This window comes from Chionomys nivalis, chromosome 5 (genome assembly GCF_950005125.1).
Source record: "Chionomys nivalis chromosome 5, mChiNiv1.1, whole genome shotgun sequence".
NCBI classification, from domain to species: domain Eukaryota; kingdom Metazoa; phylum Chordata; class Mammalia; order Rodentia; family Cricetidae; genus Chionomys; species Chionomys nivalis.
The window spans coordinates 9,314,874-9,328,981 of record NC_080090.1 but is presented as its reverse complement, the minus strand read 5'-3'; positions in this window follow the sequence as shown (position 1 = coordinate 9,328,981).

Sequence of the window (14,108 nt, the reverse complement as noted above, 5' to 3'; positions counted from 1 at the left end):
ACCAGAGTCTCCGACACAAGCTGTCACTCAACAGCCCAGAGAACACAGGGAAATGATAGCCCTGGCCTATTCTTTTGCTGGAAGAACACAACAAAACCCAATTCTGAAACTTGGCTCAGTGTCCCCTTCCTGTCACCACTCCCATCATGACCAGACAGCCTCCTAAGGCAAATGACAAATGGACTTGTATACGCATAACCAGTTAAGGTAGGCAAGCGGCCATGAGCGGTACCTGGGTGAGCAGTGTAGAGAAGCTCCGCTGTATTATATTAAGCTTGTGACACTCAGAGCAACTCAGGGTTCATACAGTTGAAATTAAGAGAGAAGGACCACATTAATGAAATGATGTTGGTGGGAGAGTCTGCTTCCAGTTAGCAAAAGGATGCCTATGTTATGTACATAGGCATGTCCATGTTTCACGTGGACACACATGTCTGCCAAGGCACCTCAGAAACTACCAGTTCTGGTAGTATAAAATACATATGACTAAGAAACACTGAATGAGAAGACGTGAAGATGGTGACTATTTTACTCTTGAAACTTAGGCACTGTGAGGTCACCAGGTGTGTGCACCCCTTGATAGAAACCAAAGCAACCTACCTCATTGAAACGAGCACTTGAAAGTTCTAGAACAATGGATGGTGGCCCTCCATGCTGACTCTAGGCTATTATAGCTGCATTTTAAACTGTTTTCCCCATATTCGGTATTTTACTTCTGGTAATACTGAGGTTTGGACCTAAGACCTTGTGCACAATAAGCAAGCATGTGACCTCTAGCCTCCTTAGCCACCCTTCTCTTACTTTTTACTTTGAAACAGGGTCTCCCTAGGTTGCCTTGAACTGTTCTGCAGCCCAACCAACCTCAAGGTTTTGATCATCCTCCTGCCTCAGCCTACACACGTACTTTGCATCTCCCTTTTCTCCCTTTGACACTACAGACGGCCTTTGGGCTATAAAATCACCGCCTCACGTTTTCTAACACTGTGCCACTCAAATGATGGCCCTCCAGCCAGCCTGTAGCTGCCAGCCATACAAACATCACACCCACCACATCCACCCCACCAAAATTTCCCAGTGTGCTCTGTGCACTCTCAGATTTGGGCAACAGAACTTTCAGATGCATTTCTGTGTACACATGCTCACGGGAAATACATTCTGCTAACTCCACAATCAAGCTCAATCACTGTGAGCTGATCATCAATTTATCCCATTGCTCATGCCACGTGATTTTCTCTTTCGTGGCCTGACTGTCCTGTGTTGGCTTTGCTTCTCGAGTACCTCCAAACAGAGTGAGGCACGGGACACTAGATAGACACGTCCAAGTGTTCAAGACTACAGCTCCTAGAAAGCTGGGTGAAAAGCTCCGTGAGGAAGGAGAGACAAAGCAGATGCTGAGCAGAATCATGTGATTGTCTGAGCACAACACAGATGTCAGCTGCAGTTCCGACTGTCACGTGAGATCTTGATTCAGCTAGCTCCAGCTGACTCTGCAATGTCCAGTGGGAAACATGATGTGTGCCTCAAGATGGCTGCGAATCCCCAGGGGTGTGTGTGCCCACAGCCCATGCTGCTCGGGTCTCGGTCCTTTTGCCTCCCTGCTTTTCACCAGGCTTCCCTGCTGTGGGCTCTTCACAAGCCAAGTCTCAGACCTGCGGCTTCCCTTTGATTTCTGCCTCCCCACAGCACTCAGAGGCCATCGCTGGGGCTAGCCAGGATGGGAGGGTTTGTGTCTCCTATGATATCAAAGGCTCTCAGGCATTTCGGCTCATATTGCTCTTCCTTGTGCTCCTGCTCACTACCTCATCTCTCCTCTTCTTTACTCCGAAGATTCTGCCCGACTTCTCATATATGACATGTCAGCAATTTTCTTGGATTGTACATGTCTCAACCCATAACCCTCAGGCCTTGATTATTTTCCTGAACAAAGTTCCTTTCCTACAGTTGTTACCATTATGAGTCTGTTGATCCACTAAAGGGGGAACACATCCATTAGGGTGCTGTAGTAAATTTGGATCTGAGTGTTTTAGGGTGTGATTATCATTATTGTCAACTTGACGGGGTTAAGAATCACCTAAAAGAAAGTCATCTGGGTTCTCTCTCCTGATTGCTGTAGGGGGCAGCTCTCAAGTCCTCTGGGCTGGTTCACCTACACTCTTGACCACAGGGTCAGCTACAGTGGACTATAACAACTCTTATAAAGGAAAACATTTCATTGGGGTAGCTCACACTTCAGCGGTTCAGTCCATTGCCATCATAGCGGGCAGGTGGGCATGCAGGCAGACGTGGCGTTGAAGAAAGAGACAAGAGCTCTACATTTTGATCCACAGGCAACAGGAAGTGAACTATGTTTACACTGAGCATAGTCTGGGCATAGGAGACCTCAAAGCCCACCCGCACAATGACACCTTTCCTCCAACAAAGCCACACCTCCTAATAGTGCTGCTCCCCATGAGCTTATGGCACCAATTATATTCAAACTAGCACATTCCACTGCCTGGCTCCCATAAACTTATAACAATATCAAACTAAAAGATGCATTTAATACAACTTCAAAAGTCCTCATAGTCTATCACAGTCTCAACAATGTTTTAAAGTCCAAAGTTCAAAGTCTTTTCTGAGATTCATGCAATCTCTTAACTGTAATCCCCCATAAAATTAAAAACAAACAAAAAAACAGATCACATACTTCCAACATATAATGGCACAGGATATAGATTACCATTCCAAAACATAGGGAGGGAGCATAGTGAGGAAATACTGGACCAACGTGAAACAAAAATCAGTTGGGCAAACTCCAAACTCTGCATCTCTATATTTGATGTCAAAATGCTCTTCAGATCTCCAACTTCTTTCAGCTTTGTTGAGAGCAACATTCTCTGTCTCTGTCTCTCTGTCTCTGTCCTCTCTCTCTCTCCTCTCTCTCTCTCTCTCTCTCTCTCTCTCTCTCTCTCTCTCTCTCTTTCAGGCTGGTTCTACTCCCTATTAGCAGCTTTCCTTCACAAGCATCCCATGACTCTGTCATCTCCAATATTTTGGGGTTCCAAGGCAATCCAGGGTTCACCTTCCCAGCTTCATGCAGTCACTAGGTCTTCATTCAGGGACAGCCTGATACATGCCTGACTGCAGTAGCTTTCCTTGGTTGCGGAGGAAGATTCCATAATCCCTTTTTTCTATCCTTGACTCTAAAGCTATAACCATGTAGCTGAAGCTGTCAAGTTCTATTCTTTGCTGGGGCTAGAAAATAAACCTCTTGTTCAATTATATCTTTATCAGTTTTCTGCTAAAGTTCTGTAGACCAGACTGGCCTCAAACTCAAAGATTCCCCAGCCTCTGTCTTCTAAGCACTGGAATTAAAGGTATGTACCACCATACCCAGCTCTAAACTTTTCCTTAATTTCTTTTCACAAATTGGAAACTTAGCCAGATGGGATCTTGACTTAAGGTCACCAACTTCCTTTATTCCATTTCTTAATCAGTTTATCTTCTTGAACACAGGATTTGGCTCCATTCCACTTCCTGACTCTCCTTTTCTCCTCTAGTTGTACATTTTGTGCTTTTACTTCCCAACTTGTTTCTTTTCATTATAGATCTTCATTAGAATTAACATTGATAACCATACAACAGAATATATACTAGGCTGTTTTGAGATTTTATCTGCTAATGGAATTAATCCAAATTTCCTCAGGTACACTCTCTGGAAAAAGGCAAAAAGTAGCCATATTATTTACCCAAATCTCTAGTCAACATACTAAAATTCTTCTCCTCTGAAACCTGTTGAGCCAGGCCCCTACAGTTGAAATCACTCTCAGTATGACTGTCTTCCATGCTCCTACTAGTATGGCCCATTAAGCAGTGCTTAATGCATTCCATTGCTTCCTAATCCAAACTTCAAAGTCCATGTTCCTCCAAACAAAAGCATGACCAGGCTTATCACAGTAATATCCCACTCCTGGTACCAACTTCTGTCTTAGTTTAGGTTTCTACTGAAGAGACACCATGACCATGGCAACTCTTGTAAAGGAAAACACTTAAACTGGGGTAGCTTACAGTTTCAGAGCTTTAGTCCATTAGCATCATGGTGGGGCAGGTAGGCATGCAGGCAGGCATGGTGCTGGAGAAAGAGACAAGAGCTCTACATCTTGATCCACAGGCAACAGGAAGTGAACTATGTCTACACTGAGCATAGCTTGGACATAGGAGACCTCAAAGCCCACCCCTACAATGACACACTTCCTCCAACAAGGCCATACCCATTCCAACAAAGCCACATCTTCTAATAGTGCCACTTCCTATGAGCTCATGGGGCCAATTACATTCAAACTACCATAACCAGCCATGACATGCTCCTGCTGTGATGAACTGTGTCCCCTCAAACTGTGAGCCATAATGAAACCTTCCATCCTTACACTGCTGCTGCCATGGGGCTTGTCACAGAACTGACACACTGGGCTAACTGGTTAAGGGGTATTGGAAGGAGAGCTAAGACTGGGACTGCTAATGGACTCAAGGAAAATATGGAGAGAACCTATTTCCCAAGTTATGACCCCCCAATTTGCACCCCACTGAATTGATCTCTGTCTCCTCTATTAAGACAATGAGTAGCCAAAGTCAACCTATTTCTTCTCTTCACAACCACCGTCCTGTCTTGTGCACCACAGCTGTGTAAGCCAACACAGTTGAATAGTCATGGATGGGGGAGTGTATTTCATGCTTGTTTAACATCTGGCCTGATCCAGTTTGTCAAAAGGCAACCACCATAACTGACTGCTTGGAAATTTTCTTGCTTCTCGTTTTCCTGGGTAGATATCATGCAGTGTACATAAGAAAGATTTAATGCCATACCTGGCATGCAGCAAGTCCTCAGTTTTGTTGTTTGTCACTGATAATAGCCACATGGCTGTGTCTATCAGCCAGGCCCCCTTCCCTCTGCTAAGAATTGTGCAAAGAGGCTGGCGCATTCATTCTTTCAAGACACTTCTCATCCACACTGAGAAGTTTAGAAACTGCTGCCTAGGTGTGGTAGCTCACGCATGTATTCCCAGGACTGGGGAGCCTGAGGCAGGAAGACTCCTGCAACTTTGGACCAGCCCAGGCTATAGAGTAAGACAACCCCCATTTTTAAAAAAAAGATAAAAATTTCTTTAATGGAAAAAACTTTACTTAGCAGGCTATTATGTTTTCCTTTAAAACCTTCAGGAAAGGAGGGGGAATCCAAAGACAGGTACGGACTCCAAGGAAGCAGGAGGGAGCAGGGGCAGGGGAAGTCAGATGGAGGGAGCAGAAAGACAGGAGACTCAGGGGGACAGGGGACAAGAGGGAGCAAAGGGAAGCGGAGGGGAACAGGAGTCAGGGGCATGGGGCAGGCATTTCCTATGACTTTCACAGCGGCCAACCTGCCTCGGGTCCTCTAGATGAGGGGAAGCTGAACGCTCAGACTGGAGCCTGATGCCAGCATCTGAAGTGGGGCGGGGGCGGGGTGGGGGTTATTCATGTCAAGTCAGGCACCATCCGAAGGGAGAAAAGAGGGGAGACACCTTCACCTTTCCTCCAGTCTTTGCAGCTGGGGCTCATGAGGTCTGGACTGGGACTTTCTGAAGCTTAGGCAAACTCCCATGACCTGGCTTCTAAGGCCCAGCCAAGAGCAGATCTAGGACACCCCTCAAATCGACACGTTCATCCGGATTTCCAAAGCTGAGGTGTGCAGGCTGCGGCAACTGAGTGGAGGCAAGGAACGCTGGGTAGCCATCAGTCCAGTGAGAAGGCAGGGCCACAGAGGTGCTGAGTGGGATGGGGGCAGGGTGGTTGGGTGGGGTCGCCTGGATGATCTTCAAGTCTGGTAACAGCAAACACTCTTCATCAAGCCCTTCAGTGGATACTGACTGCAGACAGCTTTTTCTCCCACTTAACAATAGGAGATATGGAAAAGAAAAAGGCAAGCTTGGGGCCTCAGGGTTTTTTGTTGTTTTTTTTTTTTTTTAACCTCAGCTCTTTCCGCTCCAACCTACATCTAAGGGGAAGGGAAAGTGCCCTTTGTTGTCAGTCAATCTCCCTTAAATTTAAGAACAGCTGGGGATATTTTTCATGATTCATTAAATTCACATCATTCCAAAGAAATCTTCCTGCCGATTTATCTTTGCCTCAGCAGTTGGGGCTCCCAGACTGAGTGCTGCCGGCCTGGGTCCGCTGTTCGGGGCTGAGTCTGTGATCTTTCCCGCTGCAATATCCTTTTTGAGGGTGAAAGGGAAGGGGAAAAGAATTGGGGTATTGAAATGAATCTCTCCAGTCCTTGTTTCCCTTTCTGGAGATAAAGAGAAAGTTGTGTGGCTGTCACAGCTAAAGACTAAACCCCAGCTGATGTCCTCAGTGGGAAGAATAATTAGTAAATTCTCTAATTAGAGGCTGGTTTACATTTCTCTTTTCGTAGAGGCTAATCCTTGTATTTAAAGAAGATAGTCTACTTTGATTAAAACCACTGGCTTTAATCAGAGCCACAGGAGAATCTGCATGGTGGGTGCAAGTGGGTTCCTCAATCATTCATTCATGCAATCATTCATTCATTGAAAAATAACAGCATGCTGGGTATGGCCCCAGCCCTAAGACAAACATGATCTCCACCCCCAGGGGCTCATCCATCCTCCACACCAACTGTCATCTCTCAAAGGCGGGAGCATTCTAAGGTCACTTCCTAGTTTAAGAGCCTAGAGTTCTCCTGGCTTACTGATACCTATTGTGGAAGTCGGAGGTCATGGTGATTAGTCTTAAATGTCAAATTGCCACAACTAGGATTACCTGGGAAGACAGCTTCAATGAGGAATTATCTATATCACATTGGCCTTTATTTTTAGATGAATATCCACAGTAAAATTTCAACCTGATAACCAATAAATGTCACCTTGGCCTGTGGTGGATACTGGGGAACTCTTTCAAAGAGTCTCTTGACTTGGCTTCTGGTCCCAAGGAGCCAGACGAGGGAGGCTGTTAGTATACCTGTCAGAAGAGCCAGCCATTGGCACCGATAACGTGACATGGGGTCTCTGTGTACTGCAAAGATGTACGGTGATAAGGGGTGTGGGAGAGCATAGGAGAGACGTTATACAGACAAGCCACTGGGGCTGAGGGCACAGGCGTGCCTCAAGAAACCAAGGTAATAAGCCCCTTTCCCTCCATTTTGCTTTCGGTCACATCAGCTAGAGGAGACAACTGTCGTGGATTGAGTGTGAGGCACCTCCCTACTGCTCGTGGGCTTGTGTACTTGGCACACAGCTGACAGTGTTGCTTGGAGAGCTAACTGAGTCACCAGGGATGGGCTACTTCCTGTCTGCTCTCTGTTTCCTGTTCCACTGAGCTATGAGGCGAGGACTTTGCTTCCAGAGGCTCCCACTGCCATTTACTGTGCTTTCCCCACCACGATGGATTGTATCCCCCAAGACTGTGAGCCAAAATAGCTCTTTCCTTCATTTAGTCCCAACAAGTGCGAAGTAACTAATACATCCGAAACTAGCACATGGAAATTTCTAGAAGCAAACAATCCTAGTTTTAAGTTGTTCAGATTCTGAGTAGCATAGCGAGGTCTCATGCTACCCCGCTCCCTTTGGCCCAAGGGCTGTACTGCCCACGTCTAGTGTGTCCACACCGTATGCGTGGCCTGCCCATTCGTCACGGAGCAGGACGAACAGAGCCCATCCTCAAGCAGGGCAGTGTGATCTCAGCTGTGAGATGACGGGCACGCCGCTCCACTCGCGTGGGCTCCGTGTGGATGGGGCGTCTTCTCACAACCCCCCAAGAGGGCTGAGAACAATGGGATGGCTCTGTTCTATCGTGAGTTGTGGTTAACCCCTCCTGTGCTGGACCGCCACACTAAACCCTAGCGTACGCACATACAGATAAGAGAAGATAGTGTGGGGGGTGTTGCAGCTCCCTGCTGCTCCAGGTGGGGACCACAGAAGGAGTCACCTTGGAAAAGGTGTCCACCATGGAAAAGGGAGTCTGCTGTGTTGTCCAGTACTCCACTTAATTGGCTCCCTGGGGAACCTTATGGTTGATATTAACTTGTCGTTTTTATAGTTAAAAAACTGAGACCAACCTTATGGTCAAAGGTTCCTAAGATTTTGACTCCATTATGCCAGACTCCTCAAGATCATGGTACTTCCTTATAAGAACAGAAGGCGACAGTGTTGGATACAGAGGACCCACAGAGGACGAAACCTACATAAGAAGCTGAGCAAAAGAGTGTGAGACTGGAGAAAGAGGGCTGCCTGTGTGTGCGCATGTGTGTGCGTGCGTGTGTGTGCTTGCGTGTGTGTACAGTTAAATACTGAGGTACTGTAAAGACTTAAGTTTTCCTTTAATTTCACTTCTATGCCAATTGCCATTTGTAAAGGATTTCTCTTCTATGTATACTGACCTACAATATGCTAGTTATCCTCCACAATGAGGCCAAGCTGCAGCCAACACACAGAATTTCATTTCCACGGTCTGCCTGCCCCAGGCACCTTCACTGCAAGCTTCACGTCAGGACTAGAGGTGGCCGATTTGAAAGGTTGGTCCTTGTCTCCCTTAAGGCTCCAAAAGTCAAGCCAAAGGAAGAAAGAGGATAGGGCTCCAGTCATGACAAGCCAAGCCCTGAACCACTGAGGCAGCCGCAGCGCTGTACCCAGGGAAGCAGCTGAAATTGTCTTTCTAAACCGAGGTTCTTCATGTGAGTCATCTGATCAACACACATTAACAGTCTTCCATCTCTAGTGTGAGTCGTTCAGTCTTAAGTACATGGCACAGTGATGTGGACCCTGGCCTGGGTGAGGAGACACACCTGCATTGGGATCTTTGCAGTTATAAAATGTGAGTTCTGGGGACCACTTTTCTGTGTGTAAAATGACGTAGTTTGAAAGCTAGGCTGTAACTGAAGATGACATGTGAGCGTTTTAAAGACTGCACTTTACAGTTGTGTGTGTGTGTGTGTGTTCTCATGTGCAGAGGCCAGAGGAGGGGTCTGATGCCCTGCTCCATCACTACCTACCTTTGAGCCAATCAATGTCTCTCCCTGAGCCTGGAGCTTTGTGTGTTTTTCAGCTAAGACAGTGACCGGCAGAATCCATCGGTCCTCCTCCCTCCCTCCCTGCACCTCTGGGCTCAGGAACAAGCAGAGCCATGCCCAGCTTTGCATGTGGTTGCCGGTTTCTGAACTAGTCTTCATGCTTGCTCAGCATCTGCTATCTCCAGTCCTACTCCTGTGTCTGTAGCCTGTTAGGAGACACAGCAAGCACAGTCTGTCTTCTTCCTTTGTGAAGGGAGTTAGCAAGCGAAGTAGCCCACAGCTGTGGTAGGGGTGGGATGGTAGAGTATGTGCAAAGTCCTTACAGTGATAACATGTTCACTGTGCTCAGTTTCAGTCACTTACGAGCGCATGGATGTCCTAACCCCGACTAAACTCCCCAACACAACTGCATCCCACACCCTGATGCCTGGGGTTTCCAACCACATTCCACTTCCTTGAGGCCCCAAGTCTCTTGGACCCTGTGACCTGCACATGCTAGTCCCGTCAGTGAGGACTCTAATTCCTCCCTTGATACGATGACCCCATAGTTAGTCTTCAGCCTCAGCTGGAGCTAAGTCACCTGACACAGTGTCATCCAACATCTTATGCAGAGTCACTCAGTCTTAAGGTGACCCTCCTTGCCTGTGCACCCAGGAGTACTTACTACAAAGCTGCCTGTGTTGAGCCTGGTCCCAGAGAGAGTTGGCATGTAGCTTACTCAAATGAGCCATATCATCACAGAACATACATGGCACCAAACTGTCCTTCTGACCACCTAAGGAAATAATGGGTGTTTGGCCAAGCCCCTCATCCCTGTATATAGAACTATTTGTTGCCATACGGGTATGAATGCTTTAAGGCCTCTCTGAGTCTCCTCAGTGGCTCAGTGGCTATTCTGGAGTTTGACTGACAGTTTATCTTCAGAGGCCACTCCAGGACCTGTGATCTCCCTTGATTTAAAGGATTACTGTAAAGAGATAAGGGACTGTGGCCTGAGTGAATACAGGGATGCATGAAAGATAGTGAGGCCCGTTATTTTATGTGTTAGCTTTAAAAATTAATTTTAAAAGGTTTTAAAATTACTGTGTCAGTAGTGGCAGTGCACACCTTTAATTCCAGCACAGGGGAAATAGAGCCAGGTGGATCTGTGAGTTCAAGGCCAGCCTGGTCTACAGAGCAACTTCCAGGACAACCAGGGCTACAAAGAGAAACCCTATCTTTAAAAAAATCATAGGAAGAATTTCAAAAGATTGCATGCACTCAGTGACAGACAGTGTAATGATTGTATGGAAGGCTTCAGTACCAGAGAGAAAAGATGAAGGAAGGAAGGAGGGGGAGGGCAGGAGAGGGGGAGGGAGGGCAGAGGATGGGGAGGGAGGGCAGAGGATGGGAAGGGAGGGCAGGGCAGGGGAAGGGAGGGCAGGGGAGGAAGGACAGAGGATGGGGAGGGAGGGCAAGGTCAGGGGAAGGGAGGGCAGGGCAGGGGAGGGAGGGCAGGGCAGGGGAAGAGAAGGGAGGACAGGGCAGGAAAGGGAGGGCAGGGCAGGGGAGAAGGGAGGACAAGGCAGGGGAGGGAGGGCAGGGCAGAGGAAGGGAGGGCAGGGGAGGAAGGACAGAGGATGGGGAGGGAGGGCAAGGTCAGGGGAAGGGAGGGCAGGGCAGGGGAGGGAGGGCAGGGCAGGGGAAGGGAGGGCAGAGGATGGGGAAGGAGGGCAGGGGAAGGAGAGCAGGGCAGGGGGAGAAGATGGTAGGGGAAGAGGTAATGGGTGTACTAAACCACAGCTAATTAAAGGACAGTTAATTCACATACAATGAATTAGGAATTATTATGGCATTCTCTAGCAAAGCATGGACAGTTTTAAGCATGGGTCCTGGGCTACTGCACAGGTCTCATGTCCACAAGCCAGCCTAGGTGAGGCTCCCTCCACAATCTCATGTCTAGAAGGGTCTGTCCCTGCTGTCCCTGTCCCATGACACCATGTCTCCTTAAGAATCAAGTTATATTCAGATATGATCACCTGGATTGACACACTTAAGAAATGAATCACTCACAGTGGAATGTTCAGCTTCTACGGTGGAGTTCACTAGACGGGGCTTGAAGAACCACGCCACACTTCACACACCATTTCTGCTTTAGTACACGGTGGGGGGGAGGGGTACTACACACATTTGTACACCATTTCTGCTTTAGTACACGGTGGGGGGGGAGGGGTACTACACACATGTGTACATTTACTGAACCGAGACTATTTTCCTAAACCCATTCTCTCTGCCAGTACGGTAGACATTGCAGCATTAGTTTGAGTAACGCAAGGCGCCCTGGGGTGCTGCTACATTAGCAGAGACTAGAAATCCACCGAAATAGTTTACGTGTGTAACTGAAACACTAACTCTAGATGGGCAGGCACTGCCCCTCTGAAAGTCTCCGTGTGACGACAACTCCAGGTGAGCTCAGAGCCCGCCTCAGTTAGCTAACGCTTCTCACTGCTGAGCCCTTCAGGGTTGCACTGGGAGAGGCCTGGGGGTCCCCACCCGCAGATGCTGGATTTGCAGGCCTGTTGCTGTGTTTGTGTGGCCTGGGAGCCCAGCTCTAGGCGACATTGGACACCAGCTCCCATACCCTGAAGCACAGAGGAACACGCCGTGAGTGGAGCTGAGGACAGTCACATCCCGCTCAAGAGAGTATTAATTTAAATCCACACTGGAGAAGAGCTTGTCTGCATCAGCCTTGTCATAATATCTGAAATATTTGAAAGCGATAAAATTCCTTTACAAAAGACAGGGATATAGAGGAAGAAAGAGACACAAGTCTGGCTTAACCCTTGAAGTCATCAATAAAATACAATATTGGTTCCATCCATTCTCCAATCCCTGTCCCCTCCGCCGCCGCCGACTGCCTGACTTCAATCACTTCCAATCACAGATTGCGCTCTCTCCCCTCCCTATAGCTCAGCTGGTGAGTAACTGCTTTTACTCTGGCTGAAAAATTAATTCCTTTCCAGGAACATTCTCATCTTCTTTTTGGGAGGAAGTAGGGTGCTACCAGGCGACAGGATTATAAAGTGACCCCAGGGTCAGAAGGAGACTTTTCTCTTTCTCAGGAAGGAAATCAATGGCTAAGCCCAAGACTCTTAAAATAATATATTCTTGTGGCGCCCACGCAGCTTTTTTGATTTGCTATGAAAAGAATAAGAAGTAAAGAGGATCAGAGGTGGTGATGGAATGTTATAATCTGTGCACTCACACGGCAGCCTCCACTAAGTAATGCCAGATAAACTGAGGATTTACATATTTAAGATAAACTGGAGACAAGGTAGAGGCAGATACTTGCAGACACACAGTCTCGCTCAACAAGTTAACTCTTACAACTTCCTGCTACCTGATGCTAATATTTTTGCTCAACTTCCCAGCTTAAGACCTATTAGTGACCAAGACACCACCTTTCAGGTCACCCGTGCTCCCAACCCACCCTAAAGAATTGCCCTGTCCCCAGGAAACCCACAGTTAACTGCACAGAGATACGAGATGAGTAAAGGCAGCAGATGGAAAACGGAGGAGCAGCTGGGAGTGTCTCCCTGAGAACTGTTTCTAACAACCTGTTCACAAATGATGCCTCTCCACCATGGAGATAAAAATAAAACATAAATATTGAGAAGGTTACTGGTCACAGCAGCGGGATGGCACAAGGTGCCATTACCCGTCTTGGTTCTCCACCGCACCCGCACCAATTGCTCGAGGTCTAGCTCTCCAATCAGATTCCGTTAGGAGTCTGACTTCACTGGGAACTTCGACCCCATGCTGCTCTCAGAGGGCAGGAGCCTGAGTGGGCTTGACCAACAGTCACTATTTCTCTAACTTCCAGAGACTCCAACCAGGGATGCAGCGTGGCAGAGCAGGGCCTGTCCTGACTTGGACTTGGTCCCCAGTCCTCTGGGGTTCATCACCCTAAGGATGCTCCATGAATCCCTACCACAGCCCCTAGGAGGAAAGAAGGGGCCAGGGGGTGGGGTGGGGCAAGGGAAGACAATGGGCGATGGTGATAAACTTCACGAGAAATGGTTCAAAATGTCATCATGGATGTAAAACATTTTGTAAAAGGAATATTAATGAATCAAACTTTTAAAGCATTTTGTGTATGTATGGCATATATATGCATATGTGATGTATGTATGTGTGTACAGTGTATGTGCATATGACATGTATGTGGGGGTGTATGAAATGTGATCTGTGTATGCGTGTGTGTGTGTGTGTGGATGTGTGTGGTATATGTGCAAGTGACATATGGTATGTGTGTGTGGTGTACGTGTGTGGTGTGTATGTAGTGTATGTGTGCATTTGTGGTGTGTGTATGGTGTGTGTATGTGTGTGTGGTGTATGTGTACATGGTATGTGTATGTTTATGTAACATATGTGTGTGGCACATGTATGTGATGAATGTACATGTGACCTAGGTGTAAATGGTGTATGTGGTATGTGTGTAGCATGTGTGTGGTGTGTATGTGTGTGCATGTCCATGTGATGTGTGTATGTGTCTATAGCATATGTATGTGTGGCATGTGTGTATGTCTGAGTGTGGTTTATGTGCATGTGACATACATGTGTGTCATGTTTGTGTAATGTGTGGTGTGTGTGTGTGTAGAATATGTGCTTGTGATATATGTGTGGGGGTATAGCATGTGTGCATGTGACATGTGTGTGTGGCATGTGTGCATGTGGCATGTGTGTGTATGTGTATATGGGAGTTGCATGCATGGAGAACAGAAGAGGTTCAAACATTCTCCTCTATCCCTTTCAGCCTTTCCCTTTGAGGCAGGGTCTCTCCCTGAGCCTGGAGCTCTTGAGTTTCCACTAAGCTGGGAGCCAGCCAGCCCCAGAGAGTCTCCTGTCTGCCCCACACAGCGCTGGCTGAGAGCATACTTAACTTGTGATGTAAATGTCGGGTCACAGGCTCAGGTCGCTGGGGCTGCACAGAAAGCATTCCTATCCACTGAGCAGTCTCTCAAGTCTCTTAACTTAAAATTAATAACACTTCATGCACAAGACACGGCTCTTCTACCTACAGAGGGACTTCTAA